The sequence below is a fragment of the Topomyia yanbarensis genome, chromosome 2 (genome assembly GCF_030247195.1).
Source record: "Topomyia yanbarensis strain Yona2022 chromosome 2, ASM3024719v1, whole genome shotgun sequence".
NCBI lineage: Eukaryota > Metazoa > Arthropoda > Insecta > Diptera > Culicidae > Topomyia > Topomyia yanbarensis.
This window is the reverse complement of record NC_080671.1, coordinates 326,332,298-326,347,346: the sequence shown is the minus strand read 5'-3', so window position 1 is coordinate 326,347,346 and position 15,049 is coordinate 326,332,298. Positions and strand designations below refer to the sequence as shown.

The 15,049-nt window shown below is 41.1% G+C and overlaps 1 protein-coding gene and 1 long non-coding RNA gene across 2 annotated transcripts in view; both read right to left on the bottom strand.

Moving 5' to 3' along the window:
- Positions 1–15,049, bottom strand: part of LOC131683826 (protein amalgam-like) — a 598,561-nt gene that overhangs the window by 490,064 nt on the left and 93,448 nt on the right. The gene's annotated exons all lie outside the window — the stretch shown is intronic.
- LOC131683827 (uncharacterized) lies at positions 10,547–11,472 on the bottom strand. Its single transcript, XR_009304570.1, has 3 exons — positions 11,331–11,472; positions 11,209–11,273; positions 10,547–11,144 (listed from the first exon to the last, which is right to left on the bottom strand). It is a non-coding gene; the product is annotated as an uncharacterized LOC131683827 (long non-coding RNA).

Genomic DNA, 15,049 nt, shown 5'->3' with positions numbered 1-15,049 from the left:
TCTCATTGTGCGGTCAATAGAAGATTGCATGGAACTACAGCAACACTTAGATGCTTTTTGTAGTTGGTGTAATTGCAAATTGCTGGCTCTCAGCGTGTCCAAATGCTCCATAATATCTTTTACACACAAAAAATCCAATACTCTGGATCATTACCATCTCCGGGGAATCGCTAGAGAGATTGACAGTTGTCAGATACCTCGGCGTACTCCTGGACTCACAGCTGACATTATAAGAATAATAAGAATTATAAGAATCGTCAAAGAGTTCACTGATCCATATTGTTTGCGGGCACTCTATTTTTCACTTGTTCGATCCACTCATTTGGTGTCCTTATACGAGCATTTGGATTAACCGAATAGAAGCAGTGCAGGCAAGATTCCACCGTTTTACCCTTAGCTTTCTGCCGTGTCGTAACCCAGCAGAGCTACCATCGTACATCGATCGCTGTCGCCTGATCAATGGAAACTCTAGCCAAAAGACGGAACACATTTAGAGCAGTATTTGTTGGGAAGATATTAACTGACCAAATAGATGCTCCAGATATCCTCTCACAAATAAATGGCAATGTGCCCCCGAGAAATCTCAGATCGTATACCTTTTGAAGACTCGAGTTTCAGCGCGATTTATAATATTTTTGATAGTGTTTATGACCATTTTTACTGTTATAAATCTTATGATTTTTTCAAAAATAGACCTTAGATTTTAAGATTCAATTTTTTAATATTTGTAGTTTTTATTCTTGCACTATGTGATTATATGTAATTGTAGTGTGAACCTATTGTAATCAGGTATACGAAAAGAAAATGGGGTTTTACGCCCATTTGAGAAATGCTTCTGAAGTAGATCCTGGGCTTTTCCCATTCAACTACATTTCATTTAACTAACATGTATGTAACTCATCGCATGAAGCAAACAAACCACAACATTTTTAAATACGTATAACTTTTGATTTCGACAAGATTTTTTTATAAAAACTAGTTAGTCTGATAACTGGGGCTGTTAGCTCTCATTTGAGTAATATTATTTATAAGTATTACCAAAAGAACTGAAGTTATTGCAATTAGTGTCATTGGATTCCGTTGGAGCAGTGCTGCCAGTTTCAGTAAACTGATAAAATCTCATACTATGTTGCGTTTCGGCTTCGCCTCATCAGAAACCGACACTAACACATTATCGGAATAGATTAGCGCCGGCTTGACGCAAATCCCTTAAAACTAAAACACACTATGTGTTTCAATCAAACGACTGATCAAACGTGATGTCCCGTTCGAGCAGAAGTTCTGTTTATGCCGAGAACATAGTATGAAATAAGGATTTGTGCCCTCCTGTACAAAGACTGGTTTTTACCAACAAATTTTCACCCTAGTGAGAAATTTTGGTTTTTACCAAATTTTCCTCCTTAGGGTGAAATATAGCATAGTGCTTTCGCATAGGCCTGCTAAGCCAAGACAAGTTTCGGCTTCACTTGTGTCTCATCGGCATAAACAGAACTTCTGCTCGAACGGGGCATCACGTTTGATCAGTCGTTTGATTGAAACACATAGTGTGTTTTAGTTTTAAGGGATTTGCGTCAAGCCGGTGCTAATCTATTCCGACAATGTGTTAGTGTCGGTTTCTGATGAGGCGAAGCCGAAACGCAACATAGTATGAAATAAGGATTTGTGCCCTCCTGTACAAAGACTGGTTTTTACCAACAAATTTTCACCCTAGTGAGAAATTTTGGTTTTTACCAAATTTTCCTCCTTAGGGTGAAATATAGCATAGTGATAAAATCTATCAATTTAGATTTTCTTCGGCCATTTTTTCCATGCTATTGGACTTTTGTGTATATTCTAGGATATCTGTATTAAGCATCAGAAGGCAAAATTGAGCAACTTCTAGTACTGCAAGAGAAGCATCTTTCTTGATCATCACCCTATAGGTATGCGCCAGAAAAAAAGAAGTTGGGCATGAAATGGTTAAACCAAATAATATTAATAGTACACACCAAAAAAATCTGAATTTTATCGTTGACGTAATTGCAAACATGACACAATTCAACAAACCGTAATTTACCAAATGACGGAACATTATCGTGTTCCGTTTAATTTTACATGAAAAATATACTTTACATGCGCAATGACATAAAATTACACTTCCTACCATTCAGAATAAATGCTGTATGTGGAGTAAAATTACATGATTTACGAAATTAAACGTCATATAAAATTAAAATCATACGTAAAACTAAGTCATTTTTGATGTTCGTATATGTCAGGGTCAGGAGCCGTAAATTTACACTATTTTTTCTAGGTGTGTAGATACTTTTTATCGAGGCAAGATTTACGTACTATAAAACTACCAGCATAGCAACATCACTGCGGTCCATGATTTTCCACACAATACATGAGCATAACTAATGTTTTGCTTCCACAAAGCTCTCGCTTCTATTAGCACAGTTACACACAGCTTTCTAATTACATTGAAGAAACACTTTTAAACCACAACGATTTCCTTACATGCTATACCTACCTACCTACCCGTGACCTGGTTGGCAGTTTCTGCCTGTAACAACCCCAAACGGACGTCGTTCAAAAAGTGCTCGGTAGCTGAAGTTAACTTTTCTTACGGTAGTTTTCAATGCCCTGAAACATACAAGGCATGCCCAACTTCTCCTGCTCAACTCAATTTCATACCAAATTAAGGCTGAGTAGTTTAAGAACCGATCTCCGAAACGATTATAAAACCATATCGGATTAGACTTTTCCACCGAGCAACTATACAGACGGAATCCTTCACTGTTTCGGTAGTAATTTTGGGGGAACGGATGCCACTGGCAGTTTCAATAGAGTAGGTACGGACAGAGAAAGAGTAACAGAGTTGTTCGAAGGCAACGAATTGAAAGCTGCAAAGCTGTTTGCGGTTCGGCTTCAATTTAACTTCTTATTCCAAAATCATCAGTAGAAACGTTGTGTTTTCCATGAAATTAAATCTACCGCCGTAAACCTCAACCAGAGTCAACTGAGCGTGGGGGAGGTAAAGTTTCTATCGTTTTGTTGAATAAATGTATGTGCGAATGTATGTGTACAACTTTTTGGGGCATGGGGTTGTTGAGAAATACAAACCTACTCAAGAATTTTCGGAGGCAAGCAGGTTTAACGGATGGAAGTTTTCTTGTTATGATTCGAATTTTACTGCTGGCTTGGCAGTTTTTATTCCACGAGCTGTTTTGGAAGAGTGGTAAACTACTCCGGAGAGCATTGTTTTCGAAATAGGTTGGTTTGCATTTTTGCAAGCGGCTTGGGATTGAAACTTTGAGTGAGTAGTAATAAAACTTATATATAAATATTATTTCAAATCAAAATAAATTGAAAATATATTTCTTATTGTCATTTAGAGTTCTCAAAAGAAAACCAACATCAATGAGGTGAACAGTTTTGAAATGAAGATTTAAATATTAAATTAACACCTTGTTACATCCATCATATATTTAATATATATAATTATAATTATAACGACGTGTCTGCTTGATAAACAACAAATTCCCGTAACAATCAGTCACATTTCAAAGACTGCCTGTCTCCTATAGGAACAATGCTAATTTGTCAAAAACGAACGTTCATTTGTTTGATGTAACTACCGGTACCGGAACCACTGTTCAAGCATTTAATTAGAGCAGCCTCTTCTAGATAGAATTGTGGTGAGACAATAATATAATGTATATATATATTATATGTACTAAGAGTTATAACATAAAGCCACCCGATGGAACGGTCCAGCCCTCTCGTTCTTCCTGTTGCTTTGTTTAGCATGTATATACGGGACGTTCGGCTATTGTGTTCGAACTATTCGCGACTGTTTATACGGCTATGAGCTTAGCCCTCGAATAGTATTTTAAACGAAATTTCTTCTTCGAATGGTTTCAGATTACCAATATTTTTTTTGTTATTGTACAATTTCAATACTTTCACCTAAGAGGGAGTTTTCATCTGCATATGAAACTAAACCAATATGAGGGATTCCAAATTATGACCATCATCGGTTCGAACGAAACTTTGCAGTTGTGTTCGATTTATTAATCTTCAATTCTAAGGAAATTGCCATACTTTGATACAAGAGTAATTTTTCAGAAGGGCGTAGACGTTTCTACGTGCATTAATTTCAAACTTTTTTGTTCGACTACTGTATTTTAAACAGCAAAACTATCTGATAACCAGTTACGGGGAATGAATTCTTCTGTGAAAGAAAAATATACACTGAAAAAAAAGTTGTGTCAGTTTTACCAAAAACAACAAATTTGTGTTAAAAATTTAAGCATAAGCATAAGAGATCGCCCGTAGTAGCTACTCCGTTATTGACCAGAACCAAATTAGGTTGCGAAATGTTCATTGGAACAACATGCTTGGGAATAACATGATGAGCCACATTGTACAATCTATTCTGATCCCTGCATGCTGATCAATACCGACGCCGGCCACGTCCGAATGCAGGCAATTAAAACATAGTAACATATAAACTAGTTGGTAAAAAAGTAGATAAAAATTCGATTTCTGCTAGCTGAGCTGTGTCATTAATTGCTATCAGCCATCCGTGTGTGCGGAATGAAAAATTAAATAAGTAGTTCAATCACAATAGGATCGGTGCGACACCGATAGCTTGGTGTCGATTGAATGCATACGTCACGGCTTGATGCTAGCAGAAAGGGAGAAGAATGATCGAATGGTCGTTCTAGGCGAGGATTTGTGAAGAATTTTTTGCCGGCGTCGGCGGTAAAACATGATGATGAGTTATGTTCTACCATAGACCATGCGGTAGACTTGGGTGAAACGCCCAACTCCTACTCGGCAGAAGGCAAAGAATTCTTCACATTTTCCTTTCGATCATGCCCATATGAGCCTGCCTAGTTCTAGTTTTCCGTTCTAAGTTTATAACTGATTCGCTCTAGAATACCTATCCGTCTTTCAATTTCATTGCTTTCGTTTCTCTTAGTCTCAAATTTGCCGAAAATAGCCAACAAAATCGATACAGTAGAACCTTGCGGCAATTAAAACATAGTAACATATAAGAAGCACTGCCTATATTGTTTAATAATATTCAATCACGCGACGAATTTGTTCGTGGTTTCTATCGTGTCGGTGCTGATTTTACCCGGTGATCGTTGGAATAAAATGCGGAATCTTATACAGAAGGTTCATCAGACTCTTCCATAGGTGTCGCGAAATTAGTGGTTTATAAGGGAATAGGGTCTAGGATTCGCTCCAAGCAAGCGATACGACCTGCAAAGCATAGCCCGTTAGGTAGTAATTTAGTTAGTCTTCGAGAACACGATCGCTCGAAAAAGAAGATCTTGTTTAGTTTTTTGGTTCTTTCCAAACTCTGGGCAGCCGGCCACCAAGAGTATCCCACGTTTACCAAACAAAAGCTACAGCCGACCTTGGGAGTATTGCCTAGAAAAGCTAATCTTATCTGCGTAATGGGCCGGATCACTATTTATTGCGACATTATTTAGACTAATTTCGCTATTCCTTCTCTACGATTTATTTTTGGGTTGCAAACTACCGAGTGATAACACGTTATACAGATAAAGAGTTATGATAGCTCGAGATGTTATAAATCAACGAAAGTATTTCCCATCCTCCACACTGGATAGTTTGTGAAATACACATATACGAACGATTATATCGAACATTGAAGGGAAATACAGAGGATTGTTAACCCGATGTACCCCTAGTAACAATTGAGGTTTTATGGTAGTTTTATAGCCTCTCATGAAACCTAGATTGCACTTGTAGCGTGCTATAAAACTTCAATTATTACTTGAGACGGGCCTGTTACCAATAACGGAATTTGAAATTAGATTCACCAAAACAGATGCGGCGAACCCTCAGTACGTATCGACCCGCGATCATCGACACCAGTCAAATCAAAGTCCCCTTGGAGCCAACCCCCGAACAACCATTCATCTTTACGGCATTGTCTTCCCGGCCAGATTCGCTCGCACCCCCTCATTCTGCCACCACCGGCAGAAGGCCAGCAGCACCCAGTCGTCGCCTGTCCAAGGACCAAACGTCATCAATAGACCCAGAGTCGCGTGGGGGCATGAGATAGAATTGAACGCTAACCAATGAACATGACAGAAAGACACTTATTCTTCGTGCTGACATAACTGAAGGTAATTGCCAACCGGTCCCCGATCCCTCTCGCGAATTGTCAATTCTCAAACCTTATATATGATTGAAGTCATCATTCCACTCAAATAAGGCCATGTGTTTTCCCTAAGCACATTGAATGCTCTGTGGATCAGTTCCCCCGTTGGTTAAACAAACCCTAAACAACCATAGAAATTAGTTTGCTCAGTCCAAAGAAAAGTTGGCCGACCGGCGGATCACATCAACGAACACCCAAAATTTACATGCGACAAAATATTTGCAATCGCGAATATAAAAGAATCATAACCTCTACTCATTTGCAATAAAATAAGAAATCAAAAAAACAGTTGAATATCCAAGGCGGCTCATTTTCAAAGATAGCACCGCCGATGAAACACCCAATAAAAAAATAGGTGACAAGGGATGCGGACGAAATTAGCTGAGCACCGACCGGCTGGTTTGCCACCTATTTTTCGGGCGAAGAATTTCGGGGCGACACCTGGTAGTCGCTAGTCGCTGGTGAAACACCAATTATTTGCATATGCCAATTATTCTTATCGCCGTATTTTTTCACTTTTCGGATCGAATTTTTTTCTGAAACTCATTTTTTACTATTTTTAGAATGTACACTGTGTTTCTAGATGTTTTCTTTGCACTTTTATTGTCCTTGCATCGGGAATCGATGGCCCGTAATGCGAGGAAAAGATTTTTTTTTCATTTGCCGGAATTAGATTTTCACAAACTGTCACCACTCGCGTCAGTCGAAAATCTGTCGAAAAATTCTTTTATAAGCCACTTCACTTTGTATTATCGTTAAATTGCACCGTTATTCACACTTTCGATAAACGAAAGGCAGTAAACTGTGCCGAAAATGATGAAAATTAACCGACGCGAAGGGAGCTACAACCGTCAACCGCTCGCGACGAAGGTAAATTCTATTTCTACCATTTTTTGTTAAGGCATTTCCAATGCCAAAAGATCTTGACTCCTACGATAGCAGACAATGGGTTAAGTCGCCAGTCAACTCCAAGCTTGCTCATATGACCCTCCCACGCTTTTTCTAAACTTTCTCTCTTCAACTCCTTGCTCTCCCTTGAGTACTATGGCTCTTAATATTGAAAAATTTACTTCACCTTCCAGTCCCTTTCTAATTAAATGCCGTAACAACAGTTGACAAATTGACTCAATAGGTCGTTAACAAAAATGGTTAACAAAAAAAATGGTAAAAATATGATTTTATTTGTTTAGGATTAGGATCTGCTAATCATGTTATTGGTTTGATTTATTTTATTCACTTTATTCTTTTATTTATTTATTGATTCGTTCGATTTAACTTCTCATATATTAGTTTATTATTTTAAGTCGCTCATAATTTATTTTTTTACATTTTCATCATGCTAACCATTGTTTTCATTTCAAAACTGATATCTCAGTGGAGGAATTTCGTCCCATAGGCGAAACGAAAAAAAAGGCCTATAACCTCAATTTTAGAAGGTTAACATGTTACGTGCGGAACGATGTTCGTCGCCGTTATGACACATAAAAAATAGAAAAATATCTAGTAATTAGCGCGAAAACTGTAAGCGCGCGTCATCGAATGTATGTCCGACACACAAACTCTGTCGTTTTAGGTACTTAGGTAGGGCTTATTTTATAAAGGGCGAACACGAAATTATTGCGACACCGAAAATGTCATGCCAATTTTCTTATAATGTTTAAAATCAAACCAATATTTTAGGGTAGTTTTATACATATATTTACTTCAAAAATCAAACGAAAAGTTAATCGATGGAGCCTTGAGTGTAAAATTGAACGCATTTTCGCTTGATGCCCTCCATCAAAGTCTTTACAGTGTCATCCGGTACCAGTTTCTCAGTTTTTTTCCATTTTCTTAACATGTCCTTCTCGTCTTTGACTGTCTTCTTGCTCTTCCGAAGTTCCCGCTTCATCATTGCCCAGTACTGCTCCACCGGGCGCAGCTCCGGACAGTTTGGCGGATTCATGTCCTTTGGAACACAGTGGACAGAATTGGACTCATACCACTCCAGGACACTTTTAGAATAGTGGCATGATGCCAAAATAGCGGAGCCTCGTCGTGCTGCTGCAAGAACGACAAAAGGCGCTTCTCGAGGCACTCAGATTTGTAGATCTCGCCATTTACTGTGTGCTTTGTCACGAAAGGCTCACTCCTCAGTCCGCAAGAGCAGATGGCCTGCCAAATGAGATATTTGGAGGCGAACTTTGACATTTTCTTCTTCTTAAATTTGTCGTCCACATTGAACATGCTCTTGCCGGTGAAAACCTCCAACCCCTGAATTTGCTTGAAATCGGCTTTTATATACGTTTCGTCGTCCATCACACAGCAGCCATATTTTGTCAGCATCTTCTCGTAGAGCTTCCGTGCCCCAGTTTTAGCCGTCGATTGTTGCCGCTCATCGCGGTTTGGGAAGTTCTGTACCTTGTATGTATATAGTCCAGCTCTCTTCTTTGCATTCTGGACGTAGCTCTGCGACATGCTGATCTTTTTAGCCAAATCATGGCTTGAGACGTTGGGATTTGCTTTAATCATCCGCTTCACCTTTCCCTTCTTTTTAGCCAAATCATGGCTTGAGACGTTGGGATTTGCTTTAATCATCCGCTTCACCTTTCCCTCCGTCTTTTTGTTCTCCGGTCCCGGTTTTCTTCGAGCTCCTTTGCCGTGGTCCAACGTCAACCGCTCCTGGAACCGCTTCAACAATCTGGAGACGGTTGAATGGTGAATGTTCAACATTTTTCCCACCTGCCGGTGCGACAGGTCAGGAAATTCCAGGTGTTTGGAAAGAATTTGTTCGCTCGACTCGCGTTGGTTCACCTCCATTTTCGTTGAATCGAAAAACACGACTTCTAGTTTGACAGCATGTAAACAATACACATCAATGAGAAAGTGTGCAAAATTTGGTTGATTTTTACCCAATGGTAAAAAAGTTATGCCCTGTTGAATGTGTCGCAATAATTTCGTGTTCGCCCTTTACCGCTTAAAGTGAAATTCAGTCAGCATAATAACCCGCACAAAAATTGATTGCATTAGAGTCGGCATTTTATTGAATTGTAAGTGGAGAAAAAGTAATTCATAGTTGTCGTTACATTGCTTATTATATTATCATCTTAATTTTATTGTAATTGTCGTTCACCTGCCGCCTGAAAAAAATCAATTAGAACTAAGTAACACTCTCGACAGTCGGCTGTCCGGAGTTAAAGTTACATTTTTTACAAACCGAGCATTTCCGAATTAATTCAACAAACGATAACTCTATTAAATTCTCGGATTAAAGTGGCATCACTGCTTGCTATATTCCGGTCGTCAGTAGAGCTGATAGTTTTTTTTTTTGATTTTTTAGTGTTTTACACTCGCGATAGTTTTTAGTCTCGTTTCATCTGTATATCGTTTTATTCGGTAGTACGTGTGCATTGAAATTTCGTGACTTCAAGCACGATTGTATCTGCCGGTGTGATTCGTGAAAGTGATTGTTTTTGGTTGTGATTTTTGTTTTCACTTGTCATTATCACTGCATAGACGTTACGCTCAATTTTTTCGCCAAAAGCGACATCTGCTGGTGGGTAATTGAGTTGTCGCACGTTGCGTGCAAGTTCGCTTCCATTGACGCACGTTACCCGTTAGCGTTTTCCTGCGCATATTGCACATCCGCTAGGCGTTATTTCTACATCAAAAGCATGGCTTGTAACAACTGCTCGAAAGTGGTTAATGATTCTGATCTAATCACATGTCGTGGATACTGCGGAAATTCGTTCCACATGATATGCGTTAAGATGGATTATGATGTTCGTGACGTCCTGGGAACCCACCCACGGAATCTATTCTGGATGTGCAACGGCTGTGCTGATTTATTCTCTAATGATAATTTCCGTAGAATGGCTTCGTGTTGTTGCGACATAGTGCCTTGTAACAGGTCACTAAAGGAACCGTGTTTCAGGGGTTGAAACTGCCTTCACTTCGCGCCAAACATCGGGATGAATCCCAATTGTATGTGAAGCAGCAAGATTTCGTTTGCCCGGCGAGACTCAGCGCGAGTCCATCAAATTCCCCGAATTACTTCCCTAGTTACTCCGTGAACACATCAGCTGCCACCCAACACCAATATCGTGAAAAAACCTTGGAAGACGGTAATCATGAATCGTTTTACACCCCACCAAATAACTACTCTCTCTTTCTTCTCGGTAATACCATAAAACTGTATTTGGGCTTGAAGGGGTTAACATCGATCACTGTTCTACCCGTCGAACTCTACTAAACCGACCTATACCACTATCTATTTCCAAGCGCTTGGATTTTAAACTTCTCTATGGCACTAAACGTATTCTAACAACACCATTGATATTTCTTACTGCTATATTTACAAAAGTTTTTATAATGTTCAGATCTGACCTTATTCGTCCACGGTGATTTCCTTCAGAGTTGAGGCGAGGCGGCTGTAATCGTTGTTACCACATTGACACCGATGCTGTCAGTGTCTCGACTAACTGCTATGCTGAGCGGCGGCGAAAATACCGACTTATCATTCCGTGCCGGCGGCTCAATCGGCTGATCGTGATCACGACGCTTGATTCCTGCCTCTCGAGAGGGTGTTGCTTCGAGGCTATGTGGCTGATGCCCGACTTGTGGTGGCCGGTGAATCAGCTCCAAAGGCGTGGTTCTCCTTTGGGTGGCCCGCAGGGCGAGGGAGTCGAACACTGGCCCGACGGTGAGCTAGGCTACAAGCCGGCAGGCTTCGGGAACGTCTCCAGAGACAGCGTGGCTGGTCGCTATCCCCTACTCCTGCTTGGATGCTATAGCACCCGGACGGAACACCTTCGCTTGAAGGATCCTTCAAGCGAGAACATATAATGTGCGCATTAGTTAGCGGTAGGGTAAAATGGCGTATCACACATGACGATGGTTAAATTACCTGAACCTCGAGCAAAATTGCTATTAAGTGCTGGACTTAATTGGCGGTCCTTAACACTGTGTAGGATTTCATCTAGCATTTTGAAATAAATACTTATTTAGAGATTTCCACTGTTATAGACATTGTACCGACTTACAAAAGGAGCTACACTATCCCGCACATGGGCCTGTTAACTTCCACTTTTTTTCTCTTTTTCTCGATCTATAAGTTTCAAAATATTAACTTGATACAATCTTACTTTTTTTAAATTGAACTTACGTAACGAATTCGAACGGTATTCCGTTACTTCTAACCGATAGCTTCTCCTAACTTCACTTTTTTCGCAGCTTAAAGCCGTCTTACTGGTACGCCGAACGAATCGAGAAAGAATAGCTATTCAGACCATAGAAATCTTTTCCTATTTCACCCATCAACTATTCGCATTTCCACCAACACCAATTCGCGGACTCATCATGTCCAAAGATTTTTTTAAAGATATGACCATGAGTACCACCTGATGCATTTTTTTCTCGCGACTAAGAGGTGCAATAGTTCGACTATTAGTCGCATATAGCGCTACCGTCACACAAGGGCTAAATATTGCTGCTTTACACATTAGCGTGATCGAGCAACTTCTGCCATTCAACAGGCTCTATCTGTAACATCATTACAGCCTGACGACAATTCTCTGAAATCTATAAAGAACGACATAGCTGATTTGAAAGATGTCGTCAAAGCTCTCTTGGTTAAAGTTGACTCTAAACCGCTATCCCCAACTATAACGCCTTGGAAACAAATTGCTGAATATAATCCAGTTTCAAACACGCCTAAGCGCAAACGCGAAGATGATTCGCTCAAAACAAAAATTCCTAATATTCGTGGATCCAAAGCTGCGTTTGAAACAATAAAAACAATTTCACCACCTGAGGAGCTGTTATGGGTTTACTTGTCAGCATTCGATCCCAGCACGACGGATGATGATGTTTCTACCCTTGTGAAAGATTGTCTGAGGGAGAATCTGCAACCGAGAATAGTTCGTCTAGTTCCTAAGGACAAGGATCTCTCATCTCTGAGCTTCATTACTTTCAAAGTTGGCGTTAGCAAATCATACAGGGATAAGGCTCTGACCAAAGACTCTTGGCCGGAGAACATCTACTTTCGTGAATTTGTGACCAATTCAAAAATCCAACGACCTATCATCAGGATTGCGGCGGAGAAGAATCCATCTGGTGGTGGACAGTAGCGCCAAGCTGTTCCGGATAAACTCATCTGTCCTACTTCTTGTATCCCGGCGAGCGATTTAGGTTTACCTGGCGAATCGGCGACTTCTTCTGTGTCAGGTAAAGCCAAGAAGGGTATATGTCCTTCCGCAGCAATACAAGATGCTGCACGCCCTCAATGTAAATTTCACTTACAGTCTGCTGATGAACACAAATCTACCGCCGCTGTGAATCTTCAATGTCAAAAACAAAATTTGGATCCCATCGTAACGAGCACGTCTCTTCATAGCACATTCGGCTCTACAACGATCACAGAAGGACTAAGCACTCTATGCTATGCTGGTATGACTCATCGCACCCTGGGACACACTGCAGCTATCACTATGGAAGCCCTTGATCCCCCTGCCACAGTCGAGCCAGTCGTCCCGGTCCTGTGTGCAGGAGTGGTGAAGGGGTCTTCCAAATCGATACCAACGGCCAGTACGAACCTGATTTTGTTAATGCAAGCATTGATCAGCTCTTCGTTTCCAGTCAATCGCGACATTCAAACCTACAAAAATATTACCAGAATGCCGGTGGTATGAATTCAGTAATCGAAGATTATTTGGTAGCAAGTTCGGATGAATGCTTCGACATAATCGCCCTCACAGAGACGTGGCTTAGCGATAGCACTCTGTCAGTGCAAGCATTTGGTGCCAACTACGATGTTTTCCGAACTGATCGCAGCTCACGCAACAGTCTCAAGGCTACCGGCGGCGGGGTACTTGTGGCTATCCATCGTCGATTGAAAGCGCAACTGATTGACGATACTTTGGGGGTCTGTGTCGAGCAGGTGTGGGTGCGAATCAAACTGGCTGGCTACGCACTTTTTCTTTGCGTGGTTTATCTTCCACCGGACCCCACTCGCGATTCGACATTGATTGATTCGCATACTGAGTCACTGGAGCGGATTTCCGCTCAAGCAAGCCCGGTTGATGAGATTCTGATTGTTGGTGATTTCAATTTCTCCGGATTAAAATGGCGCTCTGCTTCTGACGGATATATGTTCGCTGATCCCGAACTGTCATCTTTTCATGCTGGTATCACCAGCTTGCTTGATTGCTACAGTCTAAATCTGCTGCGCCAAACGAATAATGTGGTGAACGAGAACAACAGAATCCTTGATCTCTGTTTTTCGAGCAAATCTGACTACGCGCCAAAAGTTACCGCAGCACCGTTTCCCCTGGTAAAGTCTGTTAGACACCACCCTCCCCTGCATATATTGCTTGAAGCGATTCGAGTGAAGCATGACTGCAATGCTTCTGACACCGTCAGCTATAATTTTAGAAGAGCCAACTATAATAGCATTATTGACTTCCTGTCGAATATCCACTGGACTGAAATTCTCGACAATGATGATGTCAACGTTGCAGTGCAGACCTTCTCCAATGTTATGAGCTATGCTATCGATCGCTATGCACCCAAAAGAAGTGGCCTTCAACCTAAGCACCCAGCGTGGCACACTGCCGAGCTGAGACGGTTAAAAGCGATTAAAAGAGCCGCTCTGAAGAAGTACTCCAAGTTTGGGGGCTACGTGCTGCGACAACACTTCGTTCATGTTAACCAAGTCTATAAAAAGACATCGAAGCGTTGCCATGCCGATTACTTGCGAAACGTGCAACGTAAGTTGAAGTCCGAACCTAAAACATTCTGGAAGCATGTAAACGAGCAAAGAAAGGAATCCGGGTTGCCTTCAACGATGAGCTATGGAGGACGTATGAGCTCTAGTTTACAGGAGATCTGCCAACTATTCTCTGAAAAGTTCGCGAGTGTTTTCTCCAACGAGAAACTGACACCGACCCAGGCTTCACGCGCGGCTCTCAATATACCTCAATCATACCAGTCTTTGAACTCTATTAATATCGACAATAATATGGTACAACTGGCGATTAGCAAAATGAAGGCTTCAACCTCGGCAGGCCCAGATGGTATACCAACTATTATTCTAAAAAAATGCACTGCCGGTCTAATTGAACCTCTTTGTCATCTGTTTCAATTGTCGCTAACAACCGGAGTATTTCCCGAACTCTGGAAATCCTCCTTCATGTTTCCAGTTCACAAAAAAGGTGATAAAAAGGTAGTTGGCAACTACCGTGGTATTACAACGCTAAGCGCAGTTCCTAAGCTGTTTGAAATGGCTGTGTTGGAACCCATCTCCAGCCACTGCAAACAGTACATCTCCGAGACTCAGCATGGATTTATGCCGAAACGTTCAACATCTACGAATCTTCTGTCGTTCACAACATATGTTACAGATGCTATGTCGGACGGCCTTCAAACTGACGTTATCTACACGGACCTTTCAGCTGCTTTTGACAAGATAAATCACGCTATTGCAGTGGCAAAATTGGATAGACTTGGCTTTGGTACTAATATTCTCCGTTGGATGCAATCGTATCTCAGTGATCGTCGTCTAGCAGTCAAGATAGGTGATTGTGTATCCGAAGAGTTCTTTGCTTCATCTGGTATTCCGCAAGGCAGCCATCTCGGTCCATTGGTTTTTCTTCTGTATTTCAACGACGTTAACTTTTGTTTAGAAGGACCACGATTGTCTTTCGCCGACGACCTCAAGTTATACCATAGAATCCGGAATACTGATGATGCAGCTTTCCTTCAACGCCAACTGGAAACCTTTGCGGAATGGTGCGAGATCAACCGAATGACCCTAAACCCCAAGAAATGTACGGTCATTACGTTCTCGAGGAAAAAAACGCCAATTCGATTCGATTACTGTCTAGC